Source organism: Carex rostrata, chromosome 16 (assembly GCF_964058835.1).
Source record: "Carex rostrata chromosome 16, lpCarRost1.2, whole genome shotgun sequence".
Lineage (NCBI taxonomy): Eukaryota > Viridiplantae > Streptophyta > Magnoliopsida > Poales > Cyperaceae > Carex > Carex rostrata.
Genome location: NC_135933.1, coordinates 4,462,279 through 4,482,644, shown reverse-complemented (window position 1 = coordinate 4,482,644; position 20,366 = coordinate 4,462,279).

The window sequence follows — 20,366 nt, the reverse complement described above, 5'->3', positions numbered from 1 at the left end:
GCGATGTCTACTGAGTAGTTTACCCATCAACCAATGAACAGTGGTTTGAGGAGGATAGAGTGGGAAGGGCATACTACTTAATATTTAATGGGTTGGTGTTTATGCTTAACAGTGCCAGCAATCTCCAAAGGGGAATGTGAGAAAGAACGACTAATGTGATTCTATTCGTATCTTTATAGCGACTTCTTTCATATGCTTCATTAAGCAATTATGGAAATGAAGTCTTGAATACTGAATGTGATCTCCATTTCTTTTCTTATCTTATGTCAGAAAGAACGATTAATGTGATTCTATTCGTATCTTTATAGCGACCTCTTTCATATGCTTCATTAAGCAGTCGTGGAAAGGAAGTCTAAAATATCGAATGTGATCCCCATTACTTTCTTTTCTCAGCATATGTAAGAATGACTAAATGTGATTCTATTCGTATCTTTATAACGACCTCTTTCATATGCTTCATTAAGCAGTCGTGGAAAGGAAGTCTTGAATACGAAATGTGATCTCCATTAGTTTATGTTCTTATCAGTACCTCTTTGATACGCTTAGCTTTGTTAAGCAGTCAGTTCTTGTAACTGACTTTAGCTACCGTCTATCTTGTAGAGGTAGTTTATATGGTTTCTTATAAAAACGGTAAATCTAATCTATACGTTTTTATATGATAGCAGTAAATCTGATTTACCTATATATGTGACCGAGTCACGTATATTTCTTTCAGTTCGTAATGTTGACCTTGGTCAGCGTTACGGACACGTGAAAGTTGCTTGTCAGAAAAATATCGATTGTGATCCAATTCCTATCTTCCTCAAAGACCTCTTTCATATGCTTTACTAAGCAGTCGTGGAAAGGAAGTCAGACAGAAAGAATAGTGAATATGATCTCATTTACATTTTCCTAAAAGACCTCTTTCATATGCTTCAGCAAGCAGTCGTGGAAAGGAAGTCAGAAAGAAACAATGTCAAATGTGATCTCACATTCATATTTTTCTTCAAAGAAAGTTTTCTTTCACGGTTCCTTAGAAAGACGGTAAATCTAATTTTACTCATTTTTCATTTTAAAGCAGTAAATCTAATTTACTATAAGCTGTAAATCTAATTTACTTATATACAGGACCAAGTCGGGTATATAATCTATCAGTTACCAATTCTTTATTTTGCAGCTATGCTCAGTTCTTATTTATACCATTTAAAGCACATAAACAATTTATATGTTTTAAAATCAGATATTCTTTTCGGTCCATAAAGCAATTTGGTAACGTGACAAAGTTCCTTTTGGGCCAGTCATTAGGACACGTGAAAGGGGCTCCCAGGAAAGATTGGGGTCACGAGGACCGCTTAGACTCAATCTTTCCTAGACAGAACCATCTCTTTCTTGTGTGGAAATGACAGCTCTTACTCAGGTACTTTATTGCTTCATCACATTCTTCGATTAACTTTACTTATCCGAAGGTTTTCGAAAAGGCGAAAAACTTACACTAAATTTTGCCATTTCAAAAGCATAGAGTAATTTGGTAACGTGACAAAGTCCCCTTTGGGCCAGCTATCAGGACACGTAAACGAGGGTTAGACGAAAAGCCGAGACTTTTCTTGTCATTAACCTTGTCGTTTACGGGTGGAGATTAGCAGTTCTTACTTGGGTACTTTATTGCTTCATCACATTCTTAGATATACTCAAATGCAGTTGAAAGTTTTGAAAACGAAAACATAAAGAAAGCATAAAATCCTATTTTATCTTTCTCGGTCGGAAAACCGATCCAAGAAATGTAAAAGTTTACATTTCATAAGAAAGCATAAAGAAAGCTTAAATCTAATTTAACTTTCTTAGTCGGTAGAACCGATCCAAGAAAATCTCATTTCTAATCGGTTTTGGACTTAAGCTGCAAATGTAAGAATTAAACTGATATGCGGTATATGCACCTAATTTGCATAAGTTATAACTTTTAGAAAATCAATCAGCGGGAGAGCCTTGTGCTCTGATACCACTGTTGGGGTTTCGCGGTTCTAACCAAAACCCCTTTTAGGCTTAAGGTGCGGAATGACCGCAGAACAAAAATTTCTATGGCCAACTTAAGCTCAGGATTAAACGGGGTATGTCAGGAAACTTTCCAAGGCGGTCCACCTTCAGTATTCCTTTGGCATCAAAACCCAATTTAATCCTTTTACAGATCTACTCCATGATTGATTTCTAAAACTTTAATCTACTTACAAATTAAATAGATTAATATAACATATTTATACCTTGTTTCCAAATCACAGTTGGAATGCAGACCGAGCGAGTAGAGCCTCACCAGGGAAGGAATCGACTCGGAACGGAGCATCAGACGTCTGATGCCTCTATCGGTTGTCCACCAGGACTAACCGGAGAGCGGTTTATTTCTTCTGCCAGAAATACCGTAAACCGCGGAATTCTGCAAAAACACTATTCACGAGGAAAAGACGAAAACCCGTAAACACGAATTTTCGGTTGCTCAGTTTCATCAATATGCAAAACTGACATACCGCTAAATTCGGTAAAACACTATTCATCGATCCCGTAAATATTCTCCACAACAACCCGCAAGATTATACGTCAACTACGTATAACTTTCTTTTCTCAACCGAAACACTATTTGGGAGAGAAACCGAGAAAGAGAGAAAATACCGATTCGTTTCTGCACGAAAAGATACATGTGAATGTGCATATGTATATATGTGAATATGTCTTTCTCTCTCTACCCCTCCACCCCTATTTATAGTGTTTAGATTCGGTTGCAAAAGACCAAAATGCCCTCCAAGTTCGGCCTATTTACAAGATATGCCATTGACACCTCATCCTTTTATACGTGAAATGACCAAAATACCCCTTCCACACCCTTCCACATTCTTCTCCATGCTTCTACACATGCAAGGTGGCATAGGTGTGAAATGACCATTTTGCCCTTGTGGATAGGATTGATGACATGTCATCTGGATAGGATCAATGACGTGTCATGCGGATAAGCACGAATCTGAAAAGACCCGAATGCCCTCGGCCCGAACACAAATAATATTCGTATAATTATTCTGAACAATTATATATATATTTTTCTTTCGGTTATTTGTTTCGGTATCGATGACGTGTCATCTGGATAGGATCGATGACGTGTCATGCGGATAAGGACGAATCTGAAAAGACTCGAATGCCCTCGGCCCGAACACAAATAATATTCGTATAATTATTCTGAATAATTATATATATTTTTCTTGCGGTTATTTGTTGTTTCGATAATTTATACAATGTGTCCTGCACATTTATAAATTAACCGGTTAACTTTTATACAACGTGTCATACACGTTTATAAATTAACCAATGTTTTTGCTTGTTATTTTTACATAACATTTATAATTTAATTATAACACGTATAATTAATTATAACCATCTTAATATTAATTATAATCAATTTATAATTAATCAGTAAGATTCTCCGAGTAGCTCCTATATGGTGTGACCCAATAGGATCTGTGTTATGTTGGTAAACAGAGTTAAAACTGTTTTAACTTCTGTTAGTCATGGGTGGCATCTGGCAACACATCATGACCATCCAATTACACAGATGATGCTGTACTGTACAATATCACGATCCAGTAAACAATTTACTTGTGTCTGTTCTTCTGTCTCATAGCTATCAGATTAGTTTCAAGGTAGATGTGTGTCATCCTTGCTAACTTAATCTTTTCTTGATCTTGAGCAGATTATCAAATATAATTACTCTTGTAATTATACCGCTAGCAGATAATCTTACTCTATCAAGGGGCCCAGTGATGCTATAGCTCGTATAGAGATACGAGGGACAAATAGTATTCTTGGTAAACTATCACTTCCTCAGCTAAGCTATACATATGGAAAAGCTACCGTTATGACTGCTTTTTACGGACAGCGGTGGATAACAATCACACATACATATTTCTCAGTGGGAACGATAAATACCTCATACTGTAGAACGTGACACTGAATGAAAACATAAATGACACGAACACAATTCTATTTAATGTTTCATTCGAGGTCTGTCAAATACCATGTTTCTAAAACATGTATCTATGTGATTAAAATGACATCTCGTGTCAGGTGGTTTGTAAAACTTAACCATCTTTTAATCCACATACTAACCTTATCGCGGTAATTAGTGTTCCTGCTAATTACCTTGGTCAGTGACCTTTTAAGAGTATATATCATCTATATTATGGAGTTTCACAATTTCAGTCATGAACTCGAAATGATCCATAAATTCAATAATACTCAAGGCAACAAAATGCTATATAAATAAACATTCAATTCATGAACAAAGCTTTATGATAAATTATCGTATTATTGACTTCTAGATTATTACAAACTAACAGATTGTTGTTTGAGTATTCATTGTTTGCTTGATTGTGATTTCTTGATTGATTCTTGATTGTCTACTGTTAGATGTCTATAGCATCTCTTCTAGTAATTTGGCCTTGATGTATCTTGTAATTGTAATTGAGCACTTGAAGTAGATCTAAGATCAATAGTAACCGAGAGGTGAAATTTCTATTATCGAGAGGTTATAGATACTTCTAGTTAACCAGACAATCAATCTAGGTTAGATACCAGTAGGCGAGAGCTACAGGTCGAAGCCTCGCACAAGAAATCAACTTAGATACGAACTCATGTCAGCTCTGCTCGAGGGCCATGCGACCCGCATCAGAGATGATGCGAGTCGCATCACACAGGTCGCATCAGAGATGATGCGAGTTGTATGATAGGTCCAGAGAAGGGAAAGTTTGGAGATGAAGTCTGAAACCCTAAGAACACCTTTTATAATTGATTCAAAACCAAACCTTTTAATCACTTTCATTTACCTTTAATTGAATTGTCTTTTGAAATTTAGAAATTGAAACAAATCAAACCCAATTCTTCAAACTTCTAATACCTAACTTGGATTTGTGAAAGTCTAGAATTGAGTTTAACCGTCCCTGAGGATCGATACCTTATTTTACTACACGGATAGGATTGTACACTTGCAATCCTAGACGTGAGTGGATTCAAGGTTTAAAACAAGTACAATTAGTTGTATTTGGAATTTTGTAAGCACACTCTGAGAAGCGAACAATGGTCTGGATCAGTTGTTTGAACTTTGCAAAATAGAGATTAATTCATAGTACAAAATAATTTGTAATATGCATATTACCATAGCCGCACTCTTATAATTGTTATATAATTAGAACATTAAGACGTTTTAAAACATTATGTATAACTAACTAATTAACATGAAGGTTCCAATATTCATATATGTATTATTGCTTATCGGGATATGTTACATGAATCCCGGCTATTCGAAGTTTTTGCATGCAGAATTCATAGAGAGTTAGGGGCTAGATGTTCAGCCCAAAATTCGGCTGCAGAAAATTATCAACCAAATTATGAACCACACACTCCTCTATTCGTACCCGGACCAATGCCAGTACTAGAACCAGAACCAGAAATATACAGTATTTCACCCCAATCTCCACCTTTTATCCAACCCTGACCACAATGTCCACATTTTATCCCACCTATATCTGGAGGTTCTCCATCCTTACCTGGGCCTGAACCAAATCCTCACCCCAGACCGCCACGAGTACAGGAAGATCCAACGGAGTCGGAATTTGAATATATGAATGAGGTACCGGATGAGAATATGCAAATTGGGGATGAATGGGGGAAGGAGACTGGGATGATGAAGAAGATGATTCTGATGATGTGGAATACACATAGCCCACTGTGAGGCAAAATAGAAATATGCCGTTAAGTGGCCGTTCTGATACTCACCCGTTCGTAAACTTCAATGACACGTCTGCTTTTCGAGAAACAGATGTTTCTTACTATGGTCATCGGATTGAATACAAGAGTGAGCTCGCAAAAGGCTAATACTTTTCAAATAAAAAACAACTGAAAAAGAAGATCAATGAGTACTATGTTGACAAGAACCAGGAGATATGTACTCCGAGAAGTGACAAATCTTGGCTGTAAGTTAAATGTAGCACTCTGGGTTGTTGTTTCATTCTGAAGGCAAAAGCAACGGGTCATGGAGATACATGGATGATAACTGAGCAAGACATGTCTCACACATGCACATCTGAGTAGTCCAGGATCGACCATGCACAACTTACGGCATCAATCATCGCAGATATCATCGAGACTAGCATTAAGGTAGACCCTTGTATGAGCATCCAGAGTGTGGCAAACTGCGTGAGGGTTAGATTTTCCAGTATAACCCCCAAGTACAACCGACTTTGGAGGGGTCGTGAGCTTGCAGTAGCCCGACAATTTGGGAGTTGGGAGGAGTCGTACAATTTTATGAAACTATTGCTTATCGGGATATGTTACATGAATCCCGGCTCGAAGTACCATTTTCGGACCAGTCCGAGCATTGATAAAAAATAGGACTGGTCAAGCAAGGTGTTCAGGAATTTTGGGCCGTGGCATGGGCTTACGGACCATGCATCACCGCAGTTGATTACTTGAGACCGGTGATCAGTATAGATGCAGCCTTCCTTTTTGGGCGGTATGAAGGAAGGCTTTTGATGGCTTGCGGCTATGATGCTGACAACCAATTGCTGCCTCTAGTATTTGCAATTGTTTATAAGGAGGATGAAGAGAATTGGGGTTTTTTCTTGCACTGGTTTAGGGTTAATGTGATTGGTGTTAATAGATTCATATGTGTTAATATCAGACTAACACAAGGGGATCAAAGCTGCACTGAAACCTGAATACGGATGGGATGGGCAAAATTTTGTGCATAGGTATTGTATGCAGCATGTTGCTGATAACCTGGTCCAGGCATGTGGGAAGGACAAATGATATGGAACTAGGTTCAAACAAGGAGCCAGGAAGAAGAAGCCAAGAAGGTTGAAATAGATGTTCGTGGATTTTGCCAATGTATGATTAATTTTGTCTAATTTATATCATTTTTATTTAATTTATTTAATTTATTTAATTTTTTAAGTTTTACTTTGTTCTATTGCAGCAAAATCCTCAGGCTAATGCATTTTTGAGGAGAGTGGGCAAGACCCGTCCTAATGACTCCATGGAGCCGTCAAATTATGAGAAGATTTTCCAAACCTGTGATGGAGGATACCGATTTGGTATCATGACAACAAACGGCTCCGAGTCCCTGAACGCTGTCTTCAAGGAGAGCCGAATGTTGCTCGTGGCTGCACTTGTGGAGGAGACATTCTACAAGTGCAATAGTTGGTTTGTGCAGCGACGACAGGCAGCGATGGAACAAAGGGATGCAGAAAAACATTTTTTCCAAACGGGTACATGATAAGCTACACAAACGGTGGAGGAAAGCTGAAAAGATGGATGTCATCTCATACTCGCACAGTGAAGGTAAGTTCCAAGTTACGGGTCCAGATGAATATCTTCCAGTAGTCCAAACGCAGGATGGAACTATGTCCATGATTCACAGAAGGTTCCAGTATATCGTGACGTTCGGGCCCAACAGAGCAGTGGAATGTACATGCAGAGGTATACAATTAACTGGAATTTCATGTGCTCATGTGTTAGCGGGTTGTCGCCACAATAACTGGTCACCCGACTTATTTTTTGCCCACTGGTATAGGGTGGACTACATTTTGAGTACTTGGAATGCCTTGTTTGTTCCTTATGGTAATCCTGAAGATTGGCCCACGGCCACTACTGATAAAATTGAGCCATCCAAAGGTTGGATACGTCGTGGTAGGAGAAAACATATCCGTCAGGTAATGACCATGGATGAAATGCAAGGTAGGCGAATGGGGCACCGTCCTCACCGTTCCACTTCTGACAGGCAGAGGCGAGGCATGTAACATTCAACTCTAATTATATTTCATTCTAATCTTGAATAGCTTACTAACTAACATATTTGGGCTGCAGAGGATCATAGCGCAGCAAATGCAGCAGAAAATGAGCAAGTTATGGCAGAGGTAAGTGGCTCGCAAGGGTCGCGGTGAAGCACAGCCAGAAGCCGTACAATCTGCGAAAGTGCAGAAATGATGTATAGGGAGGCAATGGGAGAAGTACTGGCAGGAGGGGAGGCGGTTGGAATGCAAGGGCCTTTGGGTAGTACCCAGCGAAGAAGAAGCACAACTCAAGTAGGTAGAAGAGAGAGAGAGAAAGCAGCGGGTCAGTCTATATATACCCCCGGACTGCAGAAATTTTCCGCGAGGCGGAATTAAAAAGCCGGGGCGCGGATATTTTTTGTGGGGCGGAATTAAAATTTCAGGGTGCGGATATTTTCGTCGGACTAGGTAGTAATAAATATCTAACTCAGAGCTGGTTATTTTTAATGAAATATTTATGGTTTTGGTTATTTTTAAAAAACTCGGTCGTATCTAGAAATGTCGATGGCAGAGATGACAAGTACGTGTCCTGCTCTGATTGGCCATTTCTACGGTTGCAAGCTCCGTGCTATTGTGTGGCAGAAACACATTATTTCCCTTCCTCCACGTGTCGGATCCTTCGTGAATGAGCATAGTACAACGGATGTGATGTGAGTTTGTATAATTCTGTATCCGTTGGCCATTGCTTCGTTTAAAATGATTTGTTATACATTTAACTACAAACTAATGTTCACAGAATATTAGAAATGAAAATAAAATATGAAGAAAAATTATCCCAAATTTTTATTTATGTTCTTTAAAAGACAAAACACCCCAAAATAGGATAATTCTGTATTTGTTCTGCTAAGTCATCTCTGACTCATTTATAAAAATCTTCAAATTGGCTTAAAGATTCTTTCAAAATTAAATATATTCTATATTACAGTGTATGTTTTGGACTTTTGGAAGACCGCCAAGCTATGTTGCATGAATACGGGTACGAATATTGTATCGGTTATGATACGGAAACGGAAATTTTCAAAATTCTAGAATACAATACGTCTATTTTATATATATATATAGAGAGAGAGAGAGAGAGAGAGATGGGCTATGGTGAGTTGCGAAGTAAAACACGTTTTTACTTCACGCAATATCTTCATTTTCAAAGTTCAAATAGTTGATCCAAACCGTTAGATGTTTAATCTATAATAAAATATGCCTGGAAACTAAATTTTATATTTTTTGGAGTTTTTTTTACTATTTATTAAGTCACTTTGAAAATCTGAAAATCCGGGTGAACAGTAAAAACAGTAAAAAATTCTGAACCGCTGGATCGGTGATTTTCAAAGTGGCTTAATAAATAGTAAAAAGATTCCAAAAAATGTAAAATTTGGTCTCCAAGTACATTTCAATATGGAGATCATGTTGAACGGTTCAGATCGACGTTTTGAACTTCAAAATCGCAAAATATGAGCATGAAGTAAAATAGTCGCTTTACTTTGCAACTCACCGTAGCCCATCTCTCTCTCTCTCTCTCTCTATATATATATATATATAGAGAGAGAGAGAGAGAGAGAGATGGGCTATGGTGCATTGCAATGCATAGGCACCCCTGTGCATTGGACCATAAATCACTGATTCAAAGTCCAAATGACCGATCCAAGCTGTTCATCTTATTCTCCATATTAATATGTGCTTGGAGACCAAATTTTACATTTTTTGGAATTTTTTTACTATTTATTAAGCCACTTTGAAAATCATTGATCCGGTGGTTCAGAAATTTTTACTGTTCATCTGGATTTTCAGATTTTCAATAAATCTAAAAAATTGTAAAAAAATTGTAAAAAAATTGTAAAAAAATTGTAAAATTTGGTCTCCAAGCACATATTAATATGGAGAACAAGATGAACGGCTTGGATCGGTCATTTGGACTTTGAATCGGTGATTTATGATCCAATGCACAAGGGTGCCTATGCATTGCAATGCACCATAGCCCATCTCTCTCTCTCTCTCTATATATATATAGAGAGAGAGAGATGAGCTACAGTGAGTTGCAAAGTAAAGCGACTATATATATATATATATATAGAGTTAGGCTGGGGTGCTATGGATAGCATAGTGGCCTCCCGTGCTACGGCTCAATATTCAAGTTTTCAAAATCCAAACGGTCGATCCGAACCGTTCATCTTATTCTCCATATTAATATCTGCTTGGAGACCAAATTTTATAATTTTCTGAATTTTTTTACTATTTATTAAGCCACTTTGAAAATCGCTAATCCAACGGTTTTACTGTTTTGTGCAGCCACCGTTGGATCAACAATTTTGTAAAATACTTAATAAATAGTAAAAAAATTCAGAAAATGTAAAATTTGGTCTCCAAGCATATATTAATATGGAGAATAAGATGAACGGTTCGGATCGACCGTTTGGATTTTGAAAACTCGAATATTGAGCCGTAGCATAGAGGCCTCTATGCTATCCATAGCACCCCAGCCTAACTCTATATATATATATATATAGGAGGGTTCAAATGCCTCCATGTTTTTGTGCCTCCATCATGCCTCCATCTTTCTCCATCATTTTCAAAGTTCAAACAGTCGATCCGAACCACTCAACCTAACCTCCATACTAAAATATGTTTGGAGACCAAATTTTATATTTTTAGGAATTTTTTTACTATTTTTTTGGATAGGTACAAAAATATTGTTTTTAGATGGTTCAGATTTACTGATTTTGTACCTATCTAAAAAAATAGTAAAAAAATTCCTAAAAATATAAAATTTGGTCTCCAAACATATTTTAGTATGGAGGTTAGGTTGAGCGGTTCAGATCGACTGTTTGAACTTTGAAAATGATGAAGAGAGATGGAGGCATGGTGGAGGCATGGTGGAGGCACAAAAACATGGAGGCATTTGAACCCTCCTCATATATATATATATATATAGAGAGAGAGAGAGAGAGTGTGTGTGTGACTAATGTGCATTCGAATGTATATGGGCCGAAATACATACGGTCCAAATTTGACTTTTTAAAATCCAAACGGTCGATCCGAACCGTTCATCTTATTCTCTATATTAATATGTGCTTGGTGACCAAATTTTATATTTTTCTAATTTTTTTTTTACTATTTATTAAGTATTTTACAAAATCGTTGATCCAATAGTGGCTTAACAAAACAGTAAAATCAGCTGTCACCGTTGGATCAACAATTTTGTAAAATACTTAATAAATAGTAAAAAAATTCATAAAAATGTAAAATTTGGTCTTCAAGCACATATTAATATGGAGAATAAGATGAATGGTTCGGATCGACCGTTTGGATTTTGAAAAGTCAAATTTGGACCGTATGTATTTCGGCCCATATACATTCGAATGCACATTAGTCTCTCTCTCTCTCTCTCTCTCTATATATATATATATATAAAGAGAGAGGGATGGGCTACAGTGAGTTGCGAAGTAAAACGCGTTTCGACTTCACACCGTATTTTTATTTTGAAAGTCCAAACGACCGATCCTAACCGTTAGATATTTAATCCATATTGAAATGTGCTTGGAGACCAAATTTTACATTTTTTGGAATTTTTTTACTATTTATTAAGCATTTTTGAAAATTGCTGTTTTGCTGTGAACAGTAAAATTTTCTGGACCATCAGATCAGGGACTTTCAAAATTGTTTAATAAATAGTAAAAAAATTCCAAAAAATGAAAAATTTGGTCTCCAAGCACATTTCAATATGGAGAACAAGATGAACGGTTCGGATCGACGTTTTGAACTTTAAAATCGCAAAATATGAGCGTGAAGTAAAATAGTCGTTTTACTTCGCAACTCACCGTAGCCCATCTCATATATATATATGAGCAAAGCTAGGGTGTGATGTGGTCACCAAGAGGGTTTGGTGAGCATAACTCTAAAAGTATGTCGGGTCGACTTCAAACTCCAAATCCAAACCGTTGAAATCCATGTATTTTACGAGTGATGCACGTACATGCAAAATTTTGAAAGTTTTGAGTTTATTTGCTACAAGATCAAGCGGTCAAAGAAATGAACTTTCTATAAGTTAATTAATAAGTTGTTTTATATATTCAATTTTTACCATTCCTTTGACTGCTTGACCTTGTAGCAAATAAATTGGAAACTTTCAAAATTTTATATGTACATGCATCACTCACGAAGTATATAGATTTCAACGGTTTGAATTTAGTGTGTGAAGTCGATCCGGTATACTTTTGGAGTTTTACTCACCAAACCCTCTTTGTGAGCACATCACACCTTAGCTTTACTATATATATATATATATATTAGTTTTTATTATTTTATATATTGCATTTAAATAATTATAATAAGTGTAAAATAATCAATTTTTTTATTTATATCCAAAAATTAAATCAAATTATATGTATATGTATATGTATATGTATATGTATATGTATATGTATATGTATATGTATATGTATATGTATATGTATATGTATATGTATATGTATATGTATATGTATATGTATATGTATATGTATATGTATATGTATATGTTTATAACCATATGTATATGTATATGTATATGTATATGTATATGTATATGTATATGTATATGTATATGTATATGTATATGTATATGTATATGTATATGTATATGTATATGTATATGTATATGTATATGTATATGTATATGTATATGTATATGTATATGTATATGTATATGTATATGTATATGTATATGTATATGTATATGTATATGTTTATAACCATTTTGTTTATAACCATTTTTTTTATAACTATATTCTGGTTTTTAAAAAAAAATAACATGAATTGTTCCGAAAATTAATTTTCATGTTTCAGAAAAAACGCATAATTTAAAATTATAAAATAATTTTTTTTGAAATTTTTTTTTTCTGTATCATGGAGGTCAATTTGTTTTGAAAATTAATTTTCAGATTTTATTTACAAATTTTATTTATAAATTTGATAGATATAAATACGATGTTTATTTTTATAAAACGTATTTAATTGAGATTCATTGTTTTGGAGATTTTTTGAATGTATCTTTTGGAGATGCATTGAAAAACAATAATCTTGTATAGTGGAAATGGTAGATGCAAAGCAAAACCATGCATCTTTAGTTGTTTACGGATCTTATACAACTGGGTTGGACAATTTTTTGGTCCAAATGAATCACAACCATTCAAAGAACCATTTTTTCTTAAGAATTCTCGGAACTTGCCGAATTTCAATTTTTTCGGATTTGATGGTTCATGATCGGTGTGCACAATTTTTATACTTCTGAATTGTACAAAATCCATTTCTAGTTCAAACAGCGGCAATGGACGTGTCCATTATTGTAGGAAATGGAGAGGTCTATCCCACCGATTCAAGTTAAATGAACTTGGTCCATTTCTTCCTCATGAACCCCGAAAAAAGAGAAATTTTTTTACTCCCACTGCGGCTTGAACCCATGTCTCTTGGGTGGGAGTATACTAGAATAACTTTCTTGTTACCATCTTGATTCTTGTATATTATATATACGACTTGTATAAATTTTCTAGTCTATATAGTTTCAATATTTCTTGTATAGTGAATAATTTTTTTTTGAATGTATACTATATATATTCTATATATATTCTGTCCGAATATTTTTTTTATTAATATTCAATATAATCTATATACACTATATATATTATATATATTAGCGCCACTGAAATTTTAATTATGAGTTGTACGGATTTAAAAAAAAAAATATGTTTTATAATTTTTTTTGTTTGTTAAAATTATATATTAAATGTATAATTTTCAGTGGGAGTTTTGCACAGTGAATATACATACACATTGTTGTACCCTAAAATATTGCCAATTAAATATTGGTAATAATTTTAATGCTTGGAAAGATGCCAAATGTTTTAAAACATTCCCAAGACAAAGGGAAATGATATGCTAAAATTCATGGTAATATTCTACATTTAAAACCATGAATTTTGATATAAGATTCAGATTCTAACTCCAAATGGTCAAGGAGTTATGAATTTTCAAAGTTTGTGCTGATTTGGCAGCTTCTGAGTGGTGCCACCTCAGCCAGGGTACTCCTAGCAATAAACCTAGCTTCTCTGGGTGCAAATTGGGAGTTCCTAAGTTAAAACCTGACCCTGGGACCCATTGTCAGTCTCTCAAGGTTAAATTTCGCTGAAACTCGGATATGAGTGAACTCAGCGCATGGAGAATGAACTCCATACACCGAGATGACAGTGCAATGGTGCACGATGCACCCTGTCCAGCCAGATCAAACGAGGGAAGCGCTGAGTTTAAACTCAGCGCCTTTGACCTCTTCAAATCGCGTGCACCCAGAGTGCCATACACCGTGTCGCTGCCCTCTACACGGTCTATAATGCGCCAAGCGCAGATGGAATAAGGGACAGAGTAAAGAGAGAAAAGAAGGCACGTCAGGGTCACTGACGAGTGGGCCCCTTGCCCTGACAACTCCTTCTTCCTCCTCCGCGTCTTCTGAGCTCCAATCGGAGCTTGAAATTCATGAAAATTGAAAAGGAATTGAGCAGATGCTCACCTAAACTCGAAAGAGGTGCACTTCCTCTACTCCTTTCTATATTCTCCCAAGCCTAAGCAGTGGCTACTCTCTCTAAACAAAGCCGAGAAAGAGGGAAGATGAGAAAACGGGATGGCCGGTTAGGATCGCCTCAAGCTTTGAAACTTGGCAGGGTAATGCCTAAGGCCAACACGATGACCTTACAGGTGTCAATTTGATCTAACCAAGTCCAATTTTATGAGAATCATGAATCGGTACTATGAGAAGTCCGACTAATGGCTAAAGCACCAACCCAGCTGTCTAAACGGTAAATTGAGCTTTGGCACACGATAAACAAGTGAAGGCGATGCCATGTGTATATGCTTTGCACCCTGAAGCACAATAATCAAGGCAGGTGCAAGTTAAGCTCAAGACTAGCTCGGCACAGCACACCATATGCACTAACGGCTAATGAACAGCTTACAGGTCCCCAGGACACGTGTCAAATGAACCTGAGGTAATGCCAAAATAGGAGAATATACTCCTGGAGGCTGGGAGCATGCATTCCCTCATACCTCATCCACATGGCAGTAAATCAAGGGCTATTGATGCCCAGGGCTGTTGTTGATGCAATCTAAAGGCTCAAATGCATCCAACACATTTAAATGACATGTCAAAGTATAATTGGGTGATCCCCTACACAAAGCACACATGGAATGAAGCCAATCAAGCAGAGGCATTTGATCAAACACCTCTGGCCAAGATAAGACCACCTCAGCTGGGGCATTACGAAACCCTAGCTCCCTGCCTATAAAAAGGCACCTCAAATGAAGCTCACAACAACACACAGACAGAAAGAAAGAGACAGCTAGAGAAAGATACACACAATCAAGCTCTAGATACACACAAACACACACTTTACATACAAACAGTGGTGCACACACACACCATAGGCTTCCTCAAGCTTAATTCATAGGTAATTAAGTCTTGGATTCAATGTAAGGCCCCTAGGGGGCCACTTCATGTACTAATTTCATGAATAAAGCTTTATTTTTGCCATTTTGATCTTCTTTTTGTTATTCTTTGCTTTATTTTCTGTTTCTGATCTGATCATCTCTCTTTAAAATATCAAAAATATATATACAAGCATTTAAAATACAAAAGTTTATCATTCTTGTACAAATCTTTCATAAAAAAACATATTTTTGTACATTTTCTTCTATTTTTCTCTCATCTTTTTCTTTTCTGCCTCCTTGGATCACTTTTGCAAATTAATTGAGGGCTAGGATGAGTGTAGTGAGCCAGCTGGCATCCTTGCTCATCTAATCCCTTGATTTCTTTGATTAAAAGTGATTAAAAAAGGAAAAAAGTGACTTAAATCAAAAGATAATCACACAAGGGCTGTTTAAAGTGAGCAAGCATCCTTTGCAGTTCTCAACCCTAAGTTCCCTTGAGAGAGCCTATTTGCAATTAAATCCAGAGAAACAGTGAGGTTATGCCCTTTTAAATGGCTAATTTCATCATTTTAAAGGACCTAGTTGCAAAAAGTGAGAAACTGAGGACTAAGATGTAAATAGACAGCAGTTATACTGCCTCATGTCATTTACTTTCTTTATCCAACGAAGTTTTGATGATTTTGCTCTCTAAAATCAAGAGGACATGCTCAAAACATGATTTCAAAATAATCAGGGATCTCCCTGCATATTTCCAAGTCATAACCTGCTTTTTAAATGATGGTTCTATGAAAATTGAATCCTTTAATCTTCATTTTATGCTTACTGGTACAATAACAGTGGCTAAATGCCCTTGAAAACCTGTGTTGGACCAAACCAGACCTTTGATCTTGTATAAAATGATCTACACTACCTCCTGGTATCACACCAAGTATGGACCCAGCACAATATCACATGAAAAGCACCTCTGGTATAATGAAATTCATTGAAATGACCTTTGCTGATAGATCAGTCATTTCAGAACATTAGAAGGACCAAACTGAAAAAATGAACCTCACAGCTAAATAAAGCACTTTAAAATACACAAAATTGATATAAAGCTTGCATCATTTGGATATTCCTACAGAAAGTTATGGATCTCCAAAGTTCATCTTTAAAATATGGAAATTCTGTAATTTAAATTGGTAAAATTACCATCAATACCCCTGACATTGAACAAGTCATTTGATTGAGTAAATAAACTCAGAAAAGTTCCAAATTTGGAACAGAAATTCTTAATACATATATCTTTGAGATCATAAAATAAAATGGGCTCATCATATACATAAATCATGAGAAAATGGATCTAAAAGAACTGAAATAATAACTTCTAATATGTTTTCCATGATAAATTGATCTGGAATTCATTTCAATCCAATCCAATGCCTCTGACATGCTCAAACAACTTGTAAATGACTCAAATAAACTCTCTGAATGTCTAATCAAGCTTTGAAACCTCTGTACCATCCTCTGGTACCAATATGGTATTGAAACCGAAACCACAAAACCCAAATCATGTCTGAGGCCTCTTTGGATGAGAAATTGATGTCACCAAGACCTTCCATAGCCTCACACGATCTCAAATGACCAATCAATTGAAAGTAATTCTAAAGAAATCGATTGTAGTCGATCTGGAGTCCAATTGGTACCGATAGGTACTGTAGATACCTATTCCACCGTCTCCGATGGTCGTCGACGGCCGACACCGGCACCAATCGACTCCTAACGTCAAGACGATCACAACCATGCCTTTGGCCGGCACCGCCGTGACCTAGATTGGCCGGACTGAGTTCATCGAGGAAGAACCCTAGCCGGGAAACCCCCTTGCACGATCCTCAAAGCAAGAAACACAAATCCTAAAGCAGTCTTTGCAATCTAATGGATCAAATTCAAATCAAATCCAACGGGTCCTGACACTTGGGCCCCACATGTCATATGTTTAAATCAATTAAGAAATTAACCCGAATCTCAAAGTTCAAATGAATGGTGTCTGGGGCTTTGCACATTAATTAATGACCCAGTATACATCTTGAGGCCCAAAAGCCTAAATCTTGATATTAAAACCCAAATCTTGAAGCCCAATTAACCAAATCACCTCTGCACTAATCCTGAAGCCCAATGATTTCAATCCAGTGGCTTGTGCACATCTCAAAGGCCCAAAGCTCAAATCTCAAAGCTCTACACTGATCTTAAAGTCCACATATGACCAGAAGATCCTCTTTTGCACATAAACTCCTCTGTTTTATTAAAATATACAGAGAAGTCCTTGAAAATTTACATAAAGGTCCCTGCCAGCATAAAGTCTCCTCAAATAAGCCCTTAAAGGCCCAACTTACATTCCAGACCCTGTCAAAAGCCCAAATTACAGCCTCAGGTCCCTAGAAATTTACAAACAGGTCCCTGGAAGTACAAAATCCTCACAAATAAGCCCTTCCAAGTCCTTTTTGGCCATAACTTTCTCATACCAAGTCCAAATCGACTCAAACCAGTTCCAAATGAACCCAAATTCAATCCTCTTTAATTTGAAATAATATTTGGACATATTCAAATCTCAGCCATAATCTGAAATGACCAAAATGCCCCTCTCTTGACATGTTTTATAAACCAAAGTATAAAAGTGACATCAAATATTGCTTTTTCATACTAAAACTATACAAATGACATCTCTTATGAATATCCTATACACTTGAAATGTATAAAATCCATGTCTTCATGCATATATCATGACAATTGACCAAAACACGCTTATAAATTAAGTGAGAACCAAATATACGACCAAACAAACCATACATGAGTCCCTTTTTAGCCTCATTATTCAGTTCAATTCGAATAGGCACAAATCCCGGAATGCATGAGGTATTCAATCTGACCCGAAAGGTCTTTCTGATGTAATTAACGGCGGGTGCTTGCACCTGTCGGGAGTAAAACGTCCTCACAATCGAAAACAATAAAACCTCCGACAACTGATCATGAACATAGGTTGTCACAAGGGGTGAACCAGGAGGAACGCAGAGAGAAATCCCGAGTGAATGCCTTCCCCTAAGTTCGATGACCTGCTCACATTCGAAGAAGCAGAGCACTGAATCCAGCCGGGAGCATTACCACTCACACCCACATGCAAAAATACCGCACTGTTAGCTAACCTGACGCCGTGCAACTTTCTGCCACCTACACACATACACATACACATACACATACACATACACATACACATACACATACACATACACATACACATATACATATAAAATAAAATTCGTATTTAGATTTATCAAATTTACACAAAAACAATTTGTAAATCAAATCTGAAATTTAAAATTACATATACATATACATATACATATACATATAAATATGGTTATAAAAAAATGAGTTTAAAAAAAAAAAAAAAACCGGTTATTGGATAACCGGACCAAAACCATATTTCCGGTTATCCAATAACCGGACATTTTTTCCAATTCCGGGAATTGGGTAACCGGAAAAAAAAATCCGGTTACCCAGTAACCGGATTGGGTAGTTTTCAAATTTCAATGGTACTTCGGTTATTTTTGGTAATTTGATTTAATTTTTGAATATAAATAAAAAAATCGGGTAAAATAAATCACAAAATCTAATTTACTGAATAAAGTTATAAGAAAATTAAATGTTTAACTTGAGTATATTAACATGAGTATATATTAAATATTATTGTTACCAAGATATATCAGATATCAAACTTCGGTGGAGTGGTTCATAGTTTGGCCCACGAGTGCGGACGCGGTTCACGGCATTGATGGGTTGGATATGGCCATATCCGCATGTATTTAGACGTATCCAGCCGTTTCAACGAAGTATTGGCGTTCGTATCGATTGAGTAAAGATAAGTTACGTAAGCGGATATGCCAGCTGGCTGGCGTATCCGATACTTATTGGTGCCGTATCGAGCGCGTATCAGTATCCGATACGTATCTGACACAGGTACGAAGGTAAATATGAAGTATTCAAGTAACATAGCCGCCAAGCCAATCTGCACACTCCATAAATAGACAACAGATTTAATTGGCTTAGCAGTTCGAGTAAATGTGGAATTGAAAGTGTTTTGGATTAATTTTTTTTTTTATACTATTAGTAAAAATTTCGGAAAAAAAAATACAAAAGAGAAGATGTGTCGGCAGACCTATCGAAAATAGTATAACAGGATAAAATTTGTTGTTTCGCTGAGAAAGAAAACAGAGGATCTGAGATACAAGGAATGATGAATAAAGAATTTGAGACTTGGAAATAACAGAACTTCATAAAATTCCAAGGTCGTGTCGCTTTATGGAACCAGTGCAATAAGTGTAACAATCAATGAAAGATAGCCATTGTAAATCTGTAATTAATTATGATCCGCTGTTTTTTCGGTGAAGTACATAGAAGTTGTTTCTCCGAGTCTAGCCCATAGTAAAATTGGGTGTGGCAGTTTGGTTCTATTTTATAGTGTAGATCTGAACTGTTTGCCTTAATCAAATAGGTTAATCTGAATGTGATTATATTAAATACAGACCGAACTTTGTTGTAAGTTTCAGATTAAATAATTAAGATTGCACTTTGACAATCAATTTTCATCACATCCGAATTGAGATTAATAATAAGTTGCTAATAGTTAAAATCAACATGAACCGGCAACTCTAAATCGACCCGATTGATCTCAAGAACCAGGCCAACTACGATCGATGACCAGTGGAGGGTAGGGGTGTTCATTGGATCCGGTTTAATTGGTTTTGAACCGAACCGAACCGAATTAGTTTGAACCAAACGGTTCATTTTTTTTAGTTTAATGGTTCAGTTCGGTTTGTTTTTTAAAACCGAATTATAACTTCTGTTCGGTTCGGTTTGAAAATTTTCAAAACCGAAATAACCGAACCGATCGAACATTTATAAGAGAATATCGAAGAATCCCGTTCTCCATTCAAAAACAAAACATATCGAAAATAAACATCATTTCATAAGAGATCATATTGAAAAATGGGATGTAGAACTCCATCACATTGACTCCAAAAATCAAATTACCGATATATTCAC